We start from the raw sequence: 14,373 nt of genomic DNA on the forward strand, positions 1-14,373 counted from the left end.
AAGGACCGTCCTGTGTGCAGGACACAGCAGGTTGGTGGTGTCCTTGTTCTGTCCAATCATCTTCATCATCTCCGTTTCTGAGATTAGGTTTGACAGGTCTTTCTCTGTTGCATTTGACTTCAACATCTTCACAGACACTTTAGTCAAATGGTTGGATTTGTCTTTGTCCAGCCCAATGGCCTCCTCCAACACCACCTGCCCAAAGTAGACCTGTCTTAGGGGTCTGCCTAAACTGCCTACAACCAGCCTGCCTCAAGGCAGTTATGAACTCTAGATTATCCTCAAAAACTTTAAACCACAAGCTAAAACTTCTCTTCACTAGGTCTCTGTCACAGGTCTAATTTTCTTATTTTTCATCATTTATCTTTTTCCTAATTCTTATTTTCAGTATAGTTTCTTTTGCTTCCAGGTGCTTCCCCTGGTTTCTGTATGCTGTTTCATAGGGAAGAATTATCCTGTCATAAAATTATTTCTTGAGCATTCATTACATCTCTCAGTTAAAATGGGTTCTTTTATGGTATTGATTCATTTGAGTTTTCTCAAAATGGGAAGAATTTTCAAAATGGTGTTTTCCTCAAGGTTCAGAGTATGTCTTATCCTCATCTTTACTCTTTTTGAAATTCACTTTTCAAATTCTTGTCCCTCTTTTTATCTTTTTAAATTAAAAGGTTCTATTTTTACTATTTTTTTTATTTGAGTATAGTTGATATTCAGTTTTACATTGGTTTCAGGTTTTCAATATCTCCATACATTATTCAATGATCACTACAAATATAGCCACCATCTGTCTCCATATAACACTATTATAATATCATTGAATATATTCTCTACACTGTCCCATATCTCTTTTTAAAATCTCTGATTTTTATGTTTTCTGTTATTCCAATTTTCAACCATCATTTTACTTGGTTACTTTAATAAAATATGCCTGATTACACACACTTTGCTGAACACCATAGCATTTGATTTATAGTAGTTTTCTTCTTCTTCTTCTTTTTTAAATTAACATATAATGTATTATTAGCCCCAGGGGTACAGGTCTGTGAATCGCCAGGTTTACACACTTCACAGCACTCACCACAGCACATACCCTTCCCAATGTTCATAACCCCACCACCCTCTCCCTACCCTCCCCACCCTCCTGGCAACTCTCCGTTTGTTTTGTGAGATTGAGTCTCTTATGGTTTGTCTCCCTCCCGATCCCATCTTATTTCATTTACTCTTTTCCTGTCCCCTAAACCCCCCACATTGCACCTCCATTTCCTGATATCAGGGAGATCATATGATAGTGTCTTTTTCTGGTTGACTTATTTTGCTAAGCATAATACCCTCCAGTTCCATCCATGCCAAGGCAAATGGCAAGATTTGGTTTCTTTTGATGGCTGCATAGTATTCCATCATATATATATATATGTGACTATGGAAGAGACAGGAAAAAAATAATAATATTTATTTATTCTTTGGGTTGACCCTGTTTACACAGATGCATTACTATTAGAAGAGGTTGGTTTGGGACATTGGAATGAATTTACTTAATGGGTCTGTATGTAATTGGGTTGGAGGAAATTTTTAATTTCTGCAAAAATTATTAGAATTCTATCTTATTCTCTTTTGTTAATTTTCACATGTTAACAAAGCCAACGTTTTTGTCTAGCAGACAAGATCTTAAATCCTAACAAAACTCAATTTATTCCTTTTTTTTTTAAGTTTGAGAGCCTCATGTTCTCTCATGCTGCTTTAAATAGAACTCAAAAAAAAAGGAGCTAAATGGGGCAGTAAGACCAGACTTTTTATTTTATTTTATTTATCTTATTTTTAATTAAAAAGTTAAAGATTGTATTTATTTATTTGAGAGAGAGAGAGAGCATGAGTGGGGCAGAGGGTTGTAGCTGCACAGAGAGACTGAGAAGTATACTCCCTAATGAGCAGGAAGCCCGATATGGGGCTCGATCCCAGGATCCTGACTGAGATCATGACCAGAGACAAAGGCAGATACATGTGCAAAATCCCTTTATTTCTGGGAAACAATACTTTACAAGAGATGTTTGAAAAAGTACTGGGGAATCAACTTTAATTGGAGATACAAAAATTTAATTGACTTTTGTAAAGCTACAGGGATCCAAATGATGGGAATCCCAGCCCGTTTAGGTTGTGGACCACAGAGTGTTCTTCTCTGTAATATTTTATTTTCTTCCATGTCTACTAACTCCAGTCCAAGTTCACTGATCTCTTTTTAGATAGTGCAAAACATGGCAAAGAATACCAAACAAGTGCCCAATATTCTACATTTATTACATCATTTCTAACATATAGAAGTGTGTTATCAAGGCTGGTTCTGTGAACCAACCTAGTTATGCTAAAGTGTGTTTTGTTCTCCAAGAAATTAAATGCATGATTATCACGCAATTATAAAATACTTGTGTCAAGAATTTTTATTCAAAAATTAATAAGAGAAGCAGATATTAAAACTAGTTCACATGGTTATTTGGGATATAAGCAGAGTTGTGCAGCAGAAGTGCTCTGGGCCCATAATTTGGGTTATAGAATTTATGTTTTCTAATGAAAAATCACTAACTTGCATTATTGTTAACAAGAATCTTGTACATTACCATCAGTTTTCTACATTATAACCTCTTGCTCTACAGTTTGTAAATAACTTTGTCAATAGCAAGCTAATAAACGGGGTGACTCCAATGGATTGAGATAATCTCCAGAGTTTCTGCTACATAATGCCCAGGACTCCATTGAAAGGACACCCAATAATTTATTTTGCCCAAAAATTTGATCATTTTTTTCACTGTCCTTACCTATTTTCCAAACCTAGTCCTTTTGCTTCACCTTTCAGTTTACGGACAACCCTCTATCTGACTGACTTGTTAATTCTGGGAATGTTTTGCAGATTAATTTGCTTGCCAGAGGTGGTTCCTCTAATTGATGTCTAAAACCCTAATTAGTTTAAACACTTTTTAAAACATTTTCATTGCTACTTATTATTATTATTATTATTGCTAATATCTCTATTATAAATAATTCACAAGGGCATCTTTCTGACAAAAGACAAAGAGCTGGCTACTAGTAGAAAAAGTACATTTGACTCTGTCAGTGAAAGTGGTAAAGGGATTTGATAAAATAAGGCAAAGCACTGGAATTATGTGTTAAAACTTTAAATATTATAGACACATTTACTTAATTTCTAATACTGTTGTTGCTTATAATTAAATAAGATGTTTTCCATGAACCACGCATTACAGCAAATATATTGTTTATACAGATTAAATTTTCATCAAAAGGGACGCGTGGGTGGCTCAGTTGGCTAAGCAGCTGCCTTTGGCTCAGGTCATGATCCCAGCGTCCTGGGATCGAGTCCCGCATCGGGCTCCTTGCTCGGCCGGGAGCCTGCTTCTCCCTCTGCCTGTGCCTGCCATTCTGTCTGCCTGTGCTTGCTCTCTCGCCCACTCTCTCTGATAAAGAAATAAAATCTTAAAATAAATAAATAAATTTTCATCAAAAAATTGTAAGTGTATTTTATTGTAGGATCCTGATCAGCATTTTGCAGATGAGAAAAGTGAAATTTAGAAAAGTATGTCTCTTCAAATCCCTCATACAATATCTGGCCTAGATAGAAGGATATACTATCACAATTGAGGAAGATAATTGAGATTACTTAAAAGGATAAACTTTACTGTATCGGGTTTTTTAAAAGTTTGCCACAGATTCAGATTCTTTTAAAATATATATCTATTTTATGTAAAGAGAATGCACTGAGAAGTAAAAAGAAAGTGATATATCAGTGCTACCAACTAATGGCTATAATATCATCACCTTATATATGAACAATGAAACAGTGTGCAATATTTAAATAAATTTAAATAAATTCCTATTTATTTTATATATTTATAAATTTAAATAAATTCCTATTTGTTTATTATTAAAGAAATTCCTCTAACAAACAGTATGTTTTGAAGGTTGCTAGCAGGAAAGTGTTGTACTACATGGAAGTAATCAGAAAATGTGATCTAAAATTCTGCATTCAAGGGCGCCTGGGTGGCTCAGTGGGTTAATATTCTGCTTTCAAGAAGCTATAACAGTAAGTACTGAGCATTAGCTATTCTATGCTATGGATGAATAACTGAAATCTACATTTGAAACTAATGGTACACTATATGTTAACTAATTGAATTTTAAAAAGTTAATTAAAAAACCCACTATTTTATAAAACAATATTCCCAACAGGCTCTTTTGCTTTAAAATACTCACTTTGTAATGAGAGTCATTACTTTTGTCTAGCCAATTCTTACATCACTGTTTATCCCTTCCCTGCTTTATCCCTTCCCAGTATCAATAAAGGCTCACTTTGGTTACCTAGAAGCCATGAGGAAGCTTGTAATAGGTCTGGCTGATTTTCACCAGCAATTTGAACACCATGTGTACAGGGAAGTCTATTGATAGAGGCTTTATTGCAATAAGTTGCGAATACATGGATGATTTTGAATTCTCTGTCTTGAGGTCTTGTTTCATGATAATAAATTGAGGGTGGCTTATTGGAATGGATGTTATTAACATATCTTCATAGTTATAAGTACATGCAATTATAATATAGATGAATGAATGTGGCATTACTGGCAACTGTCCTCATTTTGAAATCAAATTACAGTGTACTGGACGCCTGGGTGGCTCAGTGGGTTAAGCCGCTGCCCTCGGCTCAGGTCATGATCTCAGAGTCCTGGGATCGAGTCCCGCATCGGGCTCTCTGCTCAGCAGAGAGCCTGCTTCTCTCTCTCTCTGCCTGCCTCTCCATCTACTTGTGATTTCTCTCTGTCAAATAAATAAATAAAAAAATAATCAAATTACAGTGTACTAAGATGAGGAAGCAAAGCAGATTTGGGATTATGAGTGAAATAATTTTAAAAAGTCTTAGGGGTATGATCAGACTATTGGGTAATTCAGTAGAAAAATGTCAACTGATTGAGATTCTGTGTTCCCTGATTTCAGAGAGAAGTTAAGATAAATAAGTAACACGAGGAGACTAGGAAGTCAAACATAAGTGATAATTTTGTGCCAGGGTGGTTTATCTTCTTGCTTTACCACTAAGGTTGCTCCTAGAGGAGAGCTTAAATATGTGTTGGAGCTAATCTCTGTGGATTACACAAGAAACCACATCCTACAGCTCTCCCTGAAACACCCCTTAGGATTTCAATGTAATTTGGTTTTTGCATTTTTAGAAATAACAAAATACTTTGCAAACTCTTCTACTTTATTACCACCACAAGTGAGTCAGCTGACTCCACATTTTAACACAGTGACAGTCACAGAGGAATGGAGGAATGAGTAGAGTTATCAATATATGTGCTTTTAAGAAGTATGACAGGGTAGCAACTATTTCCAGGAACCAAAACATGGGTCAGCAACTGCGCAGAAAAAGTGATGGAATAAATGACTCATTTCAGAGGAGTTCTATAACATATGAGTTCTATAATGTATCTTCAGCACCCAATTACCCGCTTTGATCTAAAGATAAGGATTTACAGTTAAGGTCCCATTTATGATTTGACTGGTAGGGTCTGAATCATTTTTACTACTGTTTTGACTATTACTTGAAACCTATAGTAGTACTTGGGATATGTGTTGGGTATTCTGTGAACATGTGCTATTTTTAGATTAGATAATTTCTGTCTCGAACCCCTGTTAATTTGTTTGTTTTTGTTTATTTGATAGTGGCTTCAGTAAATGGATATATCTGAAAAATTGCAAAGCTACTATTAAAATAAGTTATCATTATATATAGCATGGAATTGCAAATTCCTCCTTTGAATCCAACAGAGCTTCACCATATCGTTAACAATTTGGGGAAAACATGCTATTATTTTTCTTTATAAAATTTCTCCTGTTAGGCTGTGATGGTTGTCATCAGCAGTAACACCTCTGAAGGCTTTGTCAAAAGAGTTGAAAAAATTGGAAAGGTGTGAATGAAGCTGTTTGCTGAATATGAAGAAAAGAGCATTGAAGTACAATTCACATTCTTACTTCTCCTTCTATGCTTTCAGATGTTTGACATTTGAAAATTTTGCTTCTAGAGGAGATGCCCTATATAATTCTTACTTTAAGGAGCAAGTTGCTTTTATAATTTTTTTATTATTCTACCATTCAATTATTTCCATTTAAATTAAATTCAATACCATTTAAAAAAAAATCAAAAGTGCAGCCATTATTCAATTCCTGGGCTAAATAATTTTAGAAAGCTATGTGTTATTGAACCTACATGGTTTTTCTGTAGTTTTAACTCTTTCTTTCTGTGATTTTTCCCATTAGTCACGTAAGTGACTGCAATATAACAGACATTGAGGATAAAGAAGGACAGAATAGAACAATCCTTGGCCTCATGAAGTTGAGAATCTAGCAAGGGAGTCAAACAATTCAATCATTCAGAGACAATTTATTGAGTGCCTGGCCTAAGATGAGCACAACAAAACCCCATCCCAGAGGAATCATTTTAATGGGAAAGATAGATAATAGGTAAGCCAACTTAAAAAAAAATCGTACTGGTTTTTCCTTAATAGTGATGCATATTTGAACTAAATAAGCACATTTTATAAAGAGCAGTGATTGAGAAGAGGTTTTTTAACTGAGTGGTCCGAAAGGGCCTCCCTGAAAAAGTCTGTTTGGAACAGATTTCTGAATAATATCAGCTAGGAAGCTGCATAAAAAATCTCAGGGATGGGTGATTTTTCCAGTCAAAAAACTGTAAAGGCTCCAAAGTCACAATAGAGCTATAAGTTTCTCTAATAAAGTAACTTCTGAGAAATAATGAGAATAAATAACTAACCCAGGTTTGAAAGAAAAGGGACAGACTTTCTATGGAATTCATATTTAATTAAAGCTCTAAAGGACAAAAATACAATAGAGCAAAATTCTGGTCACGTTGATATACCTAATGAATGTTCATATACAAGGTGTGGGTAGCAAAGAGTGTGTGGGAATGTTCGTAAGAACAGTGTGGAAGATTCATCCCTGAACATGTTCTGAAATGAAGCAATTCTTGTGTTGTTTTAAAGGGTAAATTGGAGTTTGCCTAAGTGATTAGAGAAGGATGCCTCTGCTTATGGAAGTTCAAAGCCATAAAGATGTGATAAACTACTGCAGATATTTTCATGTATATTTGTTGTTGCTTTTAGTAATGGTGATCTAAAAACTCCTACCTAAGACAACAAAAATCCAGACAAAATAGCTTTTAAAGCTAAAAAAATCAGAATGATTATAAAAATAAGTGAGGGATTACTGGGCCAAAATAGGAAATACAATGAGAGCCTAGAGATATATGCCCTGAAGCCATATTAGCTATGAGAGCATTTGAAACTGCTAAAACACACTGATCTGTGTTGTTTATAGACTCTTGATACTAGAGAAACAAAATTTAAAATCCAGCAGCAATCAAATTTGAGGACTTTGGTACAACCCAAATTTAAGTTGAGATCCCCAAAGCAAAAGGAGAAGCAGAAATAAGACTATAGCCTACCTTGCCTTCTGTGTAAACTGAGAAAGTCAATTACTGAATTTGGAGTATGATTGTCTTGTAGAATCTCAGATATAAGAGAAAATCCTGCCAAGGAGGACCATACCATTATTATAGCTCTTAATTATCCCTACTCAATAAGAGTTTCAAATATAATGTCTTGAACATAGCAAAATGTAACAAAGCACACAAAGAAAAACCATTAACAAGATTTGATAGACAAAATGGGATTAAGTATGATGTTAAAATGATCGATAAAGATTGTAAAATGGCTTGATTACTCTGCTCAAAGAAATGAGAGGGGAAGCAAATTGAACAAAAAACTGAAACTAAAAATGACATTGAAAAAGGTTTTATAAATGAACCAAATGGATACTCTGGAACTTTAAAGATATGACAGCTAATTTAAGATACCACAGGGGTGCCTGTGTGGCTCACTTAATTAAACCTCCAATTCTTTTTCCTTTTTTTTTTAACACCTTAATTTTATTTTATTTCTTTCATTTTGGCTCAGGTCATGATGTCAGGGTTGTGAAATAGAGCCCAGAGTTGGGCTCTGTGCTGAGCCTGGAGCCTGCTTAAGATTCTTTTCCCTTCTTTTTCTATCCCTCCCTGCGCTCTCACTTGCTCGCTCTCTCTTGCTTGCAAATAAATAGATAGATAGATAGATAATAGACAAAGCAAAATAAAAGCAGATTATGAAAATAAATATAAAGATTTTGAAATGAAAACAAGTTCAAAATAAAATAGAGAAGACCTACACAGCTAAAAGTTCATTCAGAAAATCTACTATTAAAGAAGTCAGTATGACACAATGTTAAGATATCAAAAGATTTCAGCATGTACTTTACAGAAAGAGTAATTCAAATGGCCACTCATATATAAAAGCTGTTTATCTTTATTATGAATCTGGAATTAAATTAAATTAAATTAAAAATAAATTAAAGCCTAAAATGACATACTATTACACACTTACCATATTGGGCAACAGTAAAATTGTCTTGCAAGAATGTGAAAGAATGAAAGTGCCCATAATAAAAACATTTGAGGTAAGTTGGACAATATTTAGAAAACTTAAAAATAAAAATAAAAATTTGGTCCATTCCTAGAAATACAACATGGAACTAAATGAATATTTTCACCAGGATATGCAAACAGATGATTATAGCTATTTCATTCATAACAGCCGATCAGTAGTGGTCTATTTGCACAATGTTACATTAAATAAGAGAGAATATTAACAAACTGAGAAGAGGGGCTAGGTTGTTATAATAAACAGATCTTCTATGGTGCTGATTATGTTCTATTTCACAAAATCTTTAAGTTAAAAAAGTTTTCAGGGGCGCCTGGTGGCTCAGTGGGTTGGACCGCTGCCTTCGGCTCGGGTCATGATCTCGGGGTCCTGGGATCGGGTCCCGCATCGGGCTCTCTGCTCGGCGGGGGGCCTGCTTCCCTTCCTCTCTCTGTGATCTCTTCCCTTCCTCTCTCCTACTGTGATCTCTCTCTGTCAAATAAATAAATAAAATAAAATTTAAAAAGTTTTCAAATTTATATCTAGATAGATAGATGATAGACAGATATCCCAGAAGCTGCAATGCTAGGCTAAGACCAGGCTTTAAAGGGCTTTTCTATACTCTATTAAATACTTGAAACCATTCATTATATCATAGCTCAGTGTTCAAATCTCCATTTGTTTCCTCAGTTTCCTAATATTTATCTTAAGGTGACCTGATCCAGACTTTTGATCACCTTTGTCTAAATATTTCTATTTTAACAAAGTCCTTTTGAGCACTAAAACTTAGAAAAATACTCTGATTGTTATCTCACTAGAGTGGAAAATATAGAGTTACCCATTAACTAATGATATCAATGTCTACAATAGATCCATGACATTTTTAATTCTTGGGAGGTTTTGGTTAAATGAATTTTTTAAGCTTCCTTTAAATGAAGCTTTAAGCCATCACCACATGAATAAAATTAAAGAACTAAATGAAAACAGGCCAAGTATTTACAGAGTAATAGAATGTGCAGTGGAAAGAGTACAATTCTGAAATCATAAAGCCTAAATTAGTGTGATGCATCTTTACCAGCCATGTAATCATAAACCAGTTATCTAAATGTGTTAGCCTCAGTTTTTTCACCCATGAAATGGTGATGATAATACTTATTATGCAGAGTTGTTGTGTGGATGTGATGAAGCATGGAGCATGAGAGTCTCATACTCCATGCTAAAATGATAGCTATTTTTATACTTATAATAATTCTAATAATAGTAATTAAATTGTTCAAAATGGTAATATTCATTTATATTGAGGCATTGTATTGACTATTCATAGACACATTTACCAAAATAAATTTCATTTTACTTTACCCCCTCTGAGCATATATATTCCCTAATTCAATATGAATCTCATTACGAATAATAATTATCATAATAAATATGCTGATTTTTCTTCTATTTATTTTTAGGGAGGTATCCTTTACTGTTGAACATAAAGAAACTTAAGCAAGTCTGTCTTATTCAAAATTTGCATGCTGCTTTCTTATGAAACTAGATGATAGAGTTGTATGAAATAAATTCATGCAGTTAAGACATTTATGTTTGGAAAACTGGGTAGTCAGTTTAGTATTTCAAAAGAAGATTTTAAATTTAAACCTTAAAACTGAGCTCTTTCCACCTTATTTATAGACCATCCTTCATGCTTCATAAGTACTCCTTCATTGTAAACTAAGTAATAGTTTTTGTCACAGTGTATATAACGAAAATGGATTTTATATTCTATTATTTCACAGTTAGTTGCAGTTTCTACTTCCTTACTTCCTTTTTTGAAAAATAGATTAATTCTACAAAACGTTTTTTCCAGCTTTATTGAAAAAAATCGACATATTATAATTTGTAAATTTAAGAAATGATTTCTTATAACATTGCAAACTTTTAACATTGTGTAAATTTTGTACAATTTGATAAATTGGTATACATCTTTATTGCAATACAAATATTAATACATCTACTATCTCGTATAGTTGCCACTGTTTTTTATGCATGTATCGTAAGGAATTTTAAGATCTACTCTCTTAGCAACTTTTATGTATATAGTATAGTAGAGATAAACTTCAGAGGTCTTGTGGGTTTTGTTCCAGACTGCCTCAATAAAGTGATTATCACAATAAACTAAGTCAAATTATTATTTTTTTTTGGTTTCCCAGTGCATATAAAAAAATATGTTTCCCAGTGCATATAAAAAATAAACACTATACTGTACTGTTCAAAAGCATTATGTTTTTAAAGAAAAACAATGTATATACCTTAAGTAAACTAGTTCTGAGTTTTCAGTGGGTCATAATTACTGATCACAGATCACCATAACAAATACAATAATAATGAAAAAATTTGAAATATTGCAAGAATTACCAACATGTGACAGAGAGACACAAACTGAACAAATGTTGTTAGAAAAATGGTGGCAGCAGACCTCTTTTATACAAGATTGCTATAAACTTTCAACTTGTAAGAATGTGATATATGCAAAGTTTAATAAAGGGAAGCACAATAAAAATAAGTATGTATATTTTATTAACTATGATCATCATGCTGTACATTAGATCCCCAGAACTTTTTCATATTATAGTTGCAAGTTTGCACCCTTTGACCACCTTACTCCACCCCAGGTTCACCCCTTGTCAACTCAACTCTAAGTTTCCATTAGTTTGCCTTTTCCTCAGATTCTGTATGTAAGGGATATCATAACACATAAATTAAAAAAAATATATAAAATCTTTGAAATATTTCACTTAGTATAATACCTTCAAGATCCATCCATGCTGTTGTAAATGGCAGTATTTCTTAATTTTTCATGGTTAAGTAGTATTCCATAGGATATATTTACCATACTTATTTTAATCATTCATCCATTAATGGATACTGAAGTTATTTCCATCTCTTGCTTAGAGTTAATAATTTTATAATAAACATAAGAGTGCAGATATGTCTTTGAACAATGACTTCGTTTCCTTTAGATATATACCTAGAAGTGGGATTATTGAATCATATGGTAATTTTACTTTTAATAATATGAATAATCTCCATACTGTTTTCCATACAAATTTATATCCCTATCACAGTGCCTAAGTTCCCCATTTTCCCCAATATTTACCAAAATTTGTTAGTTTCAATTTTTTGGTAGTATATATTCTAATAGGTAGTAATATCTTGCTGTGTTTCTCAGAGGTAAACAACAACAACAACAACATATTGACTTTGCCCTGAGTTTTTTACGTTGAGCACTTTTTAATGCTCCTGTTGGTCATTTATATGACTTTTTTGAAAAAAAAGTCTATTGAGATCCTTTTGCTATTTTTTTAATTATATATTTTTTTCTATTTGTATCTGTTGGTTATTAACCTCTTTTCAGATATAAGATTTGTAAGTATTTTCTTACATTCTGTGGATTGTGTTTTCATTCTCTCTCTCTTTTTTTTTTTGGCAATGCAGAAACTTTAGTTTGATGTAATACCATTTATTTATTTTTGCTTTTTTTTGCTTGTGTTTTTGGTCTGGTATCCAACAAACTATTGGCAAGACCAATGTCAAGGAGAATTTTTCCTGTTTTCCTTTAGGAAATTTAGTTTCATGCATCACCTTTAAGTCTTTAATCTATTTCAAGTTAAGACTTGTGAGTGATATAAGGTTCCAGTTTCATACTGTTTATGTGACTATTCAGTTTTAAATATCATTTATTGAACAGACTATCTTTACCCATTACATATGTGGGCCCCTGTCAAATATTAGGTGACTGTATGAAAGGATTTATTTCTGGACTCTCAATTCTGTTCTACTTGTTTATTGGTCTGTTTTTATGCCAGTATACTTTATTGTTTTGAGCATGAGGGCTTTGTAGTATAGTTTCAAATCAAGAAGTGTAATTTCTCTTCTTCATTCTTTCTCAGAACTGCTTTGATTATTTGTTGTCTTTTATGGTCTCATATAAATTTTAGGATTCTTTACTTACTTCTGTAAAAAAAATAATATTGGACTTTTTAAAAGATTTTTAATTTATTTATTTGACAGAGAGAGATGACAAGCAGGCAGAGAGACAAGCAGAGAGGGAAGAGGAAGCAGGCTTCCTGCTGAGCAGAAAGCCTGATGCGGGGCTCGATCTCAGGACCCTGGGATCATGACCTGAGCCGAAGGCAGCAGCTTAACCCACTGAGCCACCCAGGCGCCCCTAACATTGGATTTTTGATAGGAATTGGATTTACAGATGGTTTTCGGTAGTATGGACATTTTAACAATGTTAATTCTTACCATTCATAAATATGAGGTATCTTTCCATTTGTGTCTCCTTCAATTTCTTTATCAATGTCATAGTTTATAGAGTACAGATCTTTCATCTTCTCAGTTAAATCTATTCCTAAGTATTTTATTATTTTTGATGCTATTGTGAATTAGATGGTTTTCTTTATTTTTTCAGATAGTTCATCATTAGAGTGTTAAAATGCCCCTGTCTTGTGCTTACTTTGGCAGCACATACTAAAATTGGAATGATGCAGAGAAGATTAGCGTGATCACTGAACAAGGATGACATGAAAAACTGGGAAGCATTCCATATTAAAAAAAAAATGAAAGAAAACAAAATTCTTGTCTTTTATATATTGATCTTGTATTTGGCAGCTTTACTAAATTTGTTTATTCAAATTTTTTTGTGAAGTTTTTAGGATTTTTTAACATTTAAGTTCATGTTATCCAAAAAAAGAAAATTTTACTTTTCCTTTTTTTTTTTTGGATTCTCTTATTTCTTTGTGTTCCTTGTTTCTCTGGCTAGGACATCCAGTACTATGTCAAATGAGAGTAGTGAAAGTGGAAACACTTGTCTTTTTTCTGATCTTTAAGGGGAAAACTTTCAAACTTTTTGATTGACTTTGAAATTAGCTCTGGGCTTGCAATACGTGTTATTTCTTTAATGGATTTTTAAAATTATTTTTAAAAATTTTTATAAACATATCATGTGTTTTAATTCCAGTGAACGAGCAGTGTTCAGGGATCCTGTCTCCTCTCCTCTCCTGTGGGGAAGACACTGGCCTTGTCCGAGAGGCGCCTGAGTGCCAGTGCCAAAGGCCAAGCATTGCCTACACCGGGAGATGGAAGTGTGCATTGAGTGCCATCCTAGGCCATGCACGCTGCTGCAGGGTTGTGGCTGTGTCTGCTTAGTTCGGCCAGGCAGGGTGAACCCAGGGCGCCAACATGGAGCCAGGGAAAGCAACGCCCAAGAGGGACCAGCTCTTCCGCAGCTCTTCTTCCCTGACGCGACAGAGTGAACAACCAAAGCCTTGCTGAGGAAGCTGAGGCGAAGTGCAGTTCGCGCCAAGCTGAAAACCTCTACCAAAGCATAGCAGTCGCTGGGAAATCAGAGTCGGTTCTGTGGGCTGCTGTTACTGCTTGCCTTAGCCTAGTATTCGCAGCACGGCGGGAGAAACCCTCATAGAGCGAAGCCTCCTTGCCCGGGCATCCCCTCTGGTAAAGCACAGCATTCTTTGGGAAATCATAGTCGGGTCTGTGGGATACTGCTGCTGCTTGCCTGTGCAAGACTACAGCATGGTGTAATAAACCCGCATGGAGCGAAATCCTCCCTGCCTGGTCATCCCCTCTGCCTGAGAGAGAAGCGCGGTGGCGTCTTTGGAAAGAGCCTTAAGGAAAGGGATATGTCTGTCCCTGGGCTCCCCAGGAGCCTGTCTGGGGAAAGTGCAGCACGCTGCCCCAGGCAAAGAGAAGGAGCCCTTGGCCTTGTGGTCGGGAAACGGTCGCGAAGCTGGAGAGCCGACCCTGGCAGGAACAGCGGGCCGGTGGCAAGACAAGTGTAACCCGC

The 14,373-nt window shown here is 34.6% G+C and overlaps 1 non-coding gene across 1 annotated transcript; it reads left to right on the top strand.

The window, feature by feature from the left end:
• The first annotated feature begins 13,020 nt into the window (after positions 1-13,020).
• LOC131815383 (U6 spliceosomal RNA) lies at positions 13,021-13,123 on the top strand. The gene has a single exon (XR_009347699.1). It is a non-coding gene; the product is annotated as a U6 spliceosomal RNA (small nuclear RNA).
• Positions 13,124-14,373: the final 1,250 nt, after the last annotated feature.

This window comes from Mustela lutreola, chromosome 14 (genome assembly GCF_030435805.1).
Source record: "Mustela lutreola isolate mMusLut2 chromosome 14, mMusLut2.pri, whole genome shotgun sequence".
In the NCBI taxonomy this organism is placed as follows: Eukaryota; Metazoa; Chordata; class Mammalia; order Carnivora; family Mustelidae; genus Mustela; species Mustela lutreola.